The sequence below is a fragment of the Pogona vitticeps genome, chromosome 4 (genome assembly GCF_051106095.1).
Source record: "Pogona vitticeps strain Pit_001003342236 chromosome 4, PviZW2.1, whole genome shotgun sequence".
Taxonomy (NCBI): Eukaryota; Metazoa; Chordata; class Lepidosauria; order Squamata; family Agamidae; genus Pogona; species Pogona vitticeps.
The window spans coordinates 28273545-28282362 of NC_135786.1; the positions used below are offsets into that span (position 1 = coordinate 28273545).

At 40.1% G+C, this 8818-nt stretch overlaps 1 long non-coding RNA gene across 1 annotated transcript; it reads left to right on the plus strand.

The window, feature by feature from the left end:
* Positions 1 to 261: 261 nt before the first annotated feature.
* Positions 262 to 6744, plus strand: LOC144589134 (uncharacterized). The gene is made up of 2 exons (XR_013545039.1): positions 262 to 893; positions 2598 to 6744. It is a non-coding gene; the product is annotated as an uncharacterized LOC144589134 (long non-coding RNA).
* The last annotated feature ends 2074 nt before the right edge of the window (positions 6745 to 8818 follow it).

Genomic DNA, 8818 nt, shown 5'->3' on the forward strand with positions numbered 1-8818 from the left:
CAACTTGTAATGACACTCAGTTTTAGTCTAATAGTCCAATTCCATACATGTTTACTCAGAAGTAAAGTCCAATGGCTTTAATAGGGGTTCTCCCACTTGCATTATCATGGCGGGACATAGAGTGATGGAACTGTCTAGTGAAGAAGAGAGAGAAAATATTTTGTGACTTACAAGCAAACTGAGAGTCTGTTCTTAAAAAATTGGTCTTTAAATTTTAGATGCATTTGGCGAAAGAAAAAGAGAAAAATAAAAGAGGAAGAGAAAATGGACAATACACAATTATGTGTTAGACATGTGAACTATTCATTCATTCATTCATTCATTCATTCATTCATTCATTCATTCATTCATTTATTTATTTATTTCCATTTCTGTACCACCCCATTAGGATTCCTAGTCTCTGGGTGGTTCATGTTGTTATCTTGGTTTTTTGTTTGTCCGTTTGTTTCTCAGTCACCCTGTTTTCCTTGTACAGTACAACCATAATAATTCAACACTGAAGTTTTTAATAAGTGTATATGGTGTCCTACAAGTATTCCGAAGTGCTATGGTGGCACAATATAAAGTTAAGCATGCAGCCCACCCCATACACCAATGAATGAATGAACGAAAACCCCAAATATCCTATTTAATTCATTTGTCAGTCATGGTTTTTTACTTCTACTTTATAATAACATGAGTTAGCCTTTCTCATATAAATGGAAGTGACATGCTATGGGTTAAACTGAATTTGAGCTATGTAAGAAACTGAGGTTTCATTTCCTCTTCTGCTCTCCATAACGTTTACAAATGACTGTTCATTGCAGGAAATGTCCAGCCGTATGCACTGAAGAAAAGCAGCCATTAATGCTGTTGACAGGCTCAAGAAACACCTTGAAATACTTGTGATTATGGTAAGCCTATCATTTCTCATTGCTTTTCAGGCTCTCACAGTCCGAATGACCTCGCTGTCTATTGCCCTCAAATGAAACTTCCACAATGCTTTTCATGGGAAAACAGCCACACTCACTGGTCTCACTGATCTTCAGCATTGTCTCCACCTTCATATTTTTCTAAAACCGAGTCCTGCTTTAATTAGGCATGGTAGATTAATTTGTTCCTTCTCATGTTAATGAGGGCATATCAAATGGACGGTGCCTAAACCCCTATTTGAGCCAGAAAACCATTAAACAGTTTTTTGAATTTAGTGGCAAAGAGAACAATCCTGACTAGTTAGGATAGCTGAGGGCCAGCTAAACTGTTCTGAATTGAGATCTGTCCCAGTTTTGGGATGTTGGAAACTGGAGTCCTCTGGGAGTTTTATTTCCAAAAAAGTAACTTTTAATATTTCTGGAAATCAATGGGGCATTAGTCATTAAGTTAACTTAAATCTTGGTTGTTCTGGTTTTTTCGGGCTCTTTGGCCGTGTTCTGAAGGTTGTTTTTCCTGGCATTTCGCCAGTCTCTGTAGCCGGCATCTTCAGAGGACAGAAACCTCTGCTCAGAGCACAGGTTGCTGTCCTCTGAAGATGCCGGCCACAGAGACTGGAGAAACGTCAGGGAGAACAACCTTCAGAACACGGCCAAAGAGCCCGAAAAACCCAGAACAACCATTAGATCCCGGCCGTGAAAGCCTTCGCGAATATATAACTTAAATCTTATCTATGTCAATAAGAATGAAGTGCACATAAATTAATCTGGGCCCATCCCCTACTGTTTAGGACAAACTTTGCAGAAATATGAATCCTTATCGACAACAGAACTAACGTTATGGATAAAACTGTAAAATTACAATTTCTAAAGGGTTAATTACATAATGAATTATTCCCTTCTTTTAAAGACACTTTTTGCATTCTTGGTGGCAAGCTGCCATTGCAAACTTGATTCACTTCAGACTCATGAAATGCCCAATACATTCAACCCATCGTTCTGAAATTTTGCAAGTGTTTAGCCAGGGCAACTTCTATTATACATGTCAACAGTTGTTCACAAGAACTTAGCAGGATAGGTGCTTCCTAGGTGCATCCTTCTTTGGAAGCCCTCCAGACCATAGACACTGGTTTTGCACAAAGTTCCCTGAACCTTTTTCTCTAAAACATGGTGGAGGGAAAAACTAATTTACTTGCAAATTAGCCATAAAATAAAGAAGCTTTAATTTAAAAAAAATGAGTTGGGGAAGATTGTTGGTGCATGCTTAGAAATAGACAACATGAAACACTAGTCAGAATCCTCTTAATTAGCCCTACTGGTCTAAGTCCCATAATGTAAATATCAGTCATGAATTGCTGCCAGTCAAGCAGCAAGCTTACTTTTAAAAATTCTTAGATGGTGTCAGTAATAGGATTCTGACCCTTATTTCCGTAACTCTCACAACTGAAAGGGTTAAATCCTAGAAGCTCCTTCCATCTGACTCTCCTTTTTCAAATCCATTCCCCACCTCCTTGGCTGAAAGATAAAGCCTCCCTTGAAAGAAGATGAGACCACTGCTTCCTTTCTCTGCCCCAGTCTAGTGTGTGGTAGAGACTTCAGAGGTGGCGCACTATTTGGGCATATGTCCCAAGGCAGCGTTTCCCCACCACCACCACTTTCCTTCCCCTTTCTCCTTCCTTGTTTTCCCAGCTGTTGCTCCTGCTGCTTCGTGCTCATGACTTTTGGTCACAGAATGAGGACAAACATCAACTAAGAGAAGGTGGGAGAAGAAGGAGGTGACAAAAGGTTCCAAAAGGCTCCATTTTGTCTTGGTCCCAGTGCCAGCTGTTCCTGGACCTATCTATGATACAGTGCACACAAAGTTATACAAGCCTTGCTATTACAGAAACCCAACTGTTCCACTAAAATGTATTTGTGTTGTCAATGCCACCGTCCTGTATGTGCTCTGCTTGATTAAGCATGAATACACCAGTAGAAAAAAAAATTTCCTCACACATTCTCACTGACTAAGATTCTCACTGGAAACTGGGCTTCAAGGAAAATGCAATTGACATCCATCGTTTCAGTTGCCACTCCACTAAAAATTGCCAACTGGAGGAAGAAATTGCAAAGATTGCAGGGGATAGCACACACATGGGGCTTTAGTTGTGGCCTAAATCCAGATGTGGTTTGGCAATTTCTTGGCTGCAGAATTGGCGTATGGTTAAAAAACAACAGTAGAATATGTAGCCTCAGTGTATTGCCTCTGATAATGCTGCTGTTCACTTTAAATGAACATTTGCAAAAAACAAATACCTTGTAAAAGTGTGTGATTTAAACTTGTGGTTTCCACACAAGTTTATACAATCATAGTTTAAACTATGGCATGTTGTGCGTAAATCATTATTATGCCAACATAGTGGGAGGTTGACTTGCCAAACAGTGTTAGGGTTGGCTGAGGCAATATTACCCAGTGATATTGAGGCCAGTGTTTAGATTTTGTTCAAATGAGCTCTTTCCAAAACTTAAGGATGCACCCCAAATTACAATTGAAACAATATATGCATTACCATTGGAAAACAAAATGCATTGGAAACTGGGTATGGACAAACATGAAACACGAAATTTGCTAGGTTTATCCTGGCCAGCCTAATGGGGGGAGAAAAAGATGTAAATACAAATGCAAAGAAAAAAGGATAGGGTTTAAAACAAACATTGGGGAATACCTTTAAAAATGGCAATCAGAAAGCAAATCCACATGTGTAAAAAATAAATAAAAGGCAAAAGCTCTGAAAAGAGAAAAGGCAGTAGAGCCAACGGCAAAGAGAGCAGTTTGCAGTGTAGAATAAATATGTTGGAATTCACTCAGCTCTTCTTCTGTTTCTTATATAGCCACTGAGTGCATGCTAGTCAACTGCGACCCTTGATGCCACAGCAAAAGCCAAATAGTTGCCACTCTTGAATAGCGTTTGGGAGGTGACCCTTTACTCAGATATACTCTTGTTGAAGAAAATGTAGGAGAAAATGTTAATTGATTAATTGCCTATCCAAGTCTTCTTAGATTAGAAGCATTACTGTATTTGCTGGCATATAAGACTACTTTTTTGCCCTGAAAAACATGCCTCCAAGTGGGGGGGTTGTCTTATACGCCGGATGCATTTCAGTTGGGATAGCCATAGCTGCCCATAGTGGCAAGGGCAGGTCGGAGGCACTGCGGTCGCGCTGCAGCCGTACAATGGTGACAATGAATACCACCTTTTATTTGGGTTTGGAAGGTGTGCGGAAGAGGGGGTAGTATTATATGGTGAGTATATAACAAACTCTATATTTTAAGTGGAAGTGTTGGGAGGTTGTCTTATACGCCCAGTCGTCTTATACGCCAGCAAATACAGTAATTTCAGCAAAACAGATGCCTTATTTAGGCCCTTAAAAAGTGTGCAGAGCAAGGATCCCAACTATGGCCTTTCAAATGTCCTGAACTGCAACTCCCATAATCCCTTAGCATTGGCTAAGATTATGTTCATGGGGCTTGTAGGCCAAAAGCAAATGAAAAGTCACAGTGTAAGGTCTATAAGTAAGAGGGAAGATTGGAGGTGAACACGCTTTTTCTGCCTCTTGCCTGTCTACCTAAGCCTCTTTATATGTGAATGGGAAAGATCCATGAACAACAACCAAAACTGATCCAGTCATGTATTGTTTGGCTCTCCGTGGCCAAGAGATGTGTTAGATGCCAAAATATTTCTGCTTTCCTCTTTCATTCTCACAGTTGCTGAGGGGGGAAAATGATATGTGTGTAATGTTTTCCCTTAACCAACACTTTCCAGATGCAACCCTCAGTGTAGTAAGCTGTTGTTATAGGGAACTCTGGAGCCACTATCTGGGACACTCAAGTGAAGAAATGGGAACAAAGGTAATGGAAAGAGGGGAACTTCCATGGTCAGCTCTGTGGGTAGAGGATTAATGGTTTGGTGTACACTTGCCTCTCAGCTGAATTGTAATCTTTTAATTGATGAGAAGAATGCCAGATATTAAGTGAGTGTTATTTGAGGATCAAACGTCTTTTAGGGCAACCACATTCTTTTTCAAAAGCCTGGCTTGGTTTTATTTATTCCTTTACCATGATTAAAATTTGAAGACCAGTCCTGGCTTGTTCTTGCTGTTCTACCTTAAATGCTTGGAAAACAAAACAAAACAAAACATTATTTTGCGGGCTATTTTAAAAGCTCCCACACAGACAGAGATAAGCATGTCTCTCCAAGAGACAACAGGCCCGCTTAATCAGCATCCACCTCCTCCTCAATTTTAATATGGACAAGACCTAGTTTGGTTGCCAAGGTAGGCGAGGAAAAAGGTCAAGAAACTCCTCGGCTGCAAGTTAGTTTGTCAAACCCGCTTTACAGCAGCATGACTTTACATGTTAATGTGAGTGTTTGCCACTGTGTCAATAGCCCCTATTGTGAGCATTTGTAGCACAAGATTTATAGTAAAGCTTGCAACATTTTTTCCCAGGCATAATGAGCATTTATTCACCATTCCAGGTCTATAAGCAAAAGCCCTGACAAGTAATTATTGACACATTGTGTGGAATAAAAGTGGTGGGCGAGCTGCTGTTTTCAAATGCCAGCGTGGGTAGTGGGGAGGGTGGGCCCGTGTCAAAAGAGTGACAGCCTTGGTGCCCAACATTGTCAAAGACAACGCTGAACTGCACTGTTCTGTGTGCCTGGCTGTATTTGTGCTCCCTGTCACTCAAATATAACATGCCAAAACAGAATGGGTGCTCCTTTTTTCATGCTAATGCATTGTAATGACAGCTTTTGGATCCCCTGGATTGTGTTAGCACTCAGCAAGCCAAGGTGGGACAGGTACTAGACCCCATTGTCTCTCTGCTCCATTAGCCAAGTGTTTTACTTGCAGTGTTACTTTCTAGAGGGGTAAGTAGTGCTAGTCTCAGCGAAGGGGCTGATTCACACAGCCCCTTTGGCCCATCAGGAAATGGGTCAAAGAAACCCAGTGTTGCCTTTTGGCTCACGGTGAAGCAATCTTTTGGACGATTCATGATATATCAAGTTGCAAAATTGGCCAGCATGTTCGTAGTATTCATTACAAGCTAAGGTGGGGGCTTCACTTATGAGGAAAACTGCACTCCATAGCATTATTCCAAGCATAAGTCAAAGAGAACAAGTCCAGAACAACTAAAAAGAGTTTGCCTCTCAATCCTACATGAAGAATTCTTTGTTACCTGGAAGGAAGTTGGTGGGCCACTGTTATCAGGGTTTTTACAATATCATTTTTAAAAAATTGCATTAGAAGGCTGGGGTTCAATTCTTAGCATTAGTTTTTGTTCTAAACTATGGTGAAATGTAGAGTCCTACAAATTGAACATGGGAAATAATCCTAAATTTAATTTAGAAATGTTGAAACTGAAACTTGATCTTTTGGTTTTAAGGGGACCAAACCTTCTACAAACCCAAAAAAAGTGTTAGAAATATAATTCAAATTGACATTTCAGCTTAATGGGATTTCATTTTTTAACATGCAAAAGCGAATTGTGACACGTAAGGCAATCATACGATTTAATATATTTGATGTGACATTTCCCATAACAAAGTGTATTTTTCATGTTTAGTGCTTTGTGAGTTGTATTTCTTTTTTTAAAAAAAATATAGTTATCACGGGAAGTTGGGTAGGGTAAAATTCTGCATTTTGTTCCAAGGATTTCCAGGGAAAAATATTCCATCCCGAGGAAGCTTGAACTTCATTTATGTTACTCTAAGTATGAACATTTTACTAGTCTACAAGCTCAGTAGTGTATAAACAATGAATTCTGTTAAAATAAAAACTATTACCTCTGAAAAAATAGAAAGAATTCACATCAGGGCCAGAAAGAGAACTTGTTGTGAGCATTAGTTTGAAGAACTCTGCAAGCAAATTCTGCTGCTTAGCTCTATCCACTTCTCTCTGTTACTTAAAGACAAACTGTTTAAATGTAATTGAATATGGGTAAAGAGGGGTTAAAGTCACCTCAAGGACATTTCTAGTCCCAAGAGGTCCATCATCTAAGGCTGAGAGTTCAGACAAGGCTTGGAAAAGGTTACAAGTTCAGCTACTGGTCTGAATCCTCTTCAAGCAAACAAAATTTCAAAGATCAGCAAATGAAATCTTGCCAGAAGTATCTTTTGCATGATTTATGGAGCTCATTCTCTGGCAAAATCAAGACTAATTTTCTGGCAGACAAATGTGTTTTATTATTAGTATTTACCATTTTTAAATGTTTGAAGAAAGCAGTCCAGCATAGTAACTCGTGCCCTAAAGCATTTGACCCGTAACAAATCCAGTCTTTCCTCTAAATGGGCAAAAAGGGACGTAGAAGAGTGAAGAAAAACATGTTTTGTGATTCGGGTGAACAAACTGCAGCAGATAAAGCAAGAACCAAATGTCACCAAAAGGCAAGTTATCCCCCCTCAAAAGCTTTCTGGGGGGACAGGATTGGCAGTGTGTGTTCAAAGCTGCTGCCTCTTCTAGAGCCTGCTTCAGATTTTAAAAGGCTGTTTTTTAAAAAAACTAATTCTTATAAACAGGTCAGTTTAGCCGGAATTCAATGAGTTCAACTAGAGTAGCCCCACTGAATCTGTATAAACTCAGTAAGACAACACTTATGTAAGCTCCACTGATGGAATGGGTCTTCTCTAACTGAGACCTACAAATGGATTTAGGCCATCCTGTTTCTAAAGACAACATCCAGGATCAACGACAGCATGCATTTGAATTCATCTTGGCTTAATGCCACAAAGAGTTTGGAGGCAGCTAGTTCCATTTTCTGATATCTGTAGTATAGCTAAGGCCCTGGTCACATGAGGGAAATGTTCTCTAGTTATCCCCCAGTTAGTTTGTTGGGTTTTTTTTTCCTGGTCACACAACGCACAGTCAAGATCAAGACATTTTCCCAGCCAGCAGTATAACTACAGAACATTTCCCCATTGCCAGGAGTATTATGCTATTTTGTACCTTTGTTGTGCCGGTGCATTCCTTACCAGGATTGCCTGAGTGCATGACCTGCCCCGCTTCTTATCAGAGGTAAAGCCAGGAAGGTGGCCTCCATTACTGTAGTGCTTATATTATTATTTTTAATTTTATGCCCAATACATCGGTATGTTGGTAAAAATATGCCACCAAGGGGCTGCCACCATTACGTTCCTGGTAAGTAATATATATCTTTTATTTCGATGAGAAGATACATTGAATCTGCTGTGCAGATATATCCCATGTCCATTGTGTGCAAAATATTTCTCAGGAGCAGCCAGTGGACACTTTCCTAAACAGAAGCCTCTTCTAGAGCAATACTCCCTCTAATTTTCAGCCCCACTGGGTGGGGATCCACGTGGGATTCCATTGTGACCAATGAAAGAGGCTGGAAATGATTGCTGTGGGTAGATGGGAGATAATAAAAGCTGTACAGAGAGGGCATAGTCACATGCACTTACACAGTCACACACCTTAGAAGGAACCTTATTCTATAACCTTATATATATAAATTGAGATGTTCAGTACGTGTACACACACACACACACGCACACGCACGCACACACACACACACACACACACACACACTTCAGGACAATCAAGTGCCGAGACTCATCCATTTCTTCAGAACAACTGAAAGCTTTCCATGATCCATACAAAGGCTTTGCTGAGGTCTATAGACTGATCTTTTGCAAAAATGTTTTGGTGCTCTCCAGTAGCCAGCAGAAATTTGCAATATGATCGTCAGTGACTCTTCCATTTCAGAATCCAGTTTAAACATCAGGCATTTCTCCTTCCATATAAGGTAAAAGCCTTTGTTGCAACATCTTGAGCATCACTTTGCTTGCATGGGAAATTAGAGCAATAGACCCGTAGTTAACTGCACTCCTTGGCATCTCCTTTCTTGGGGA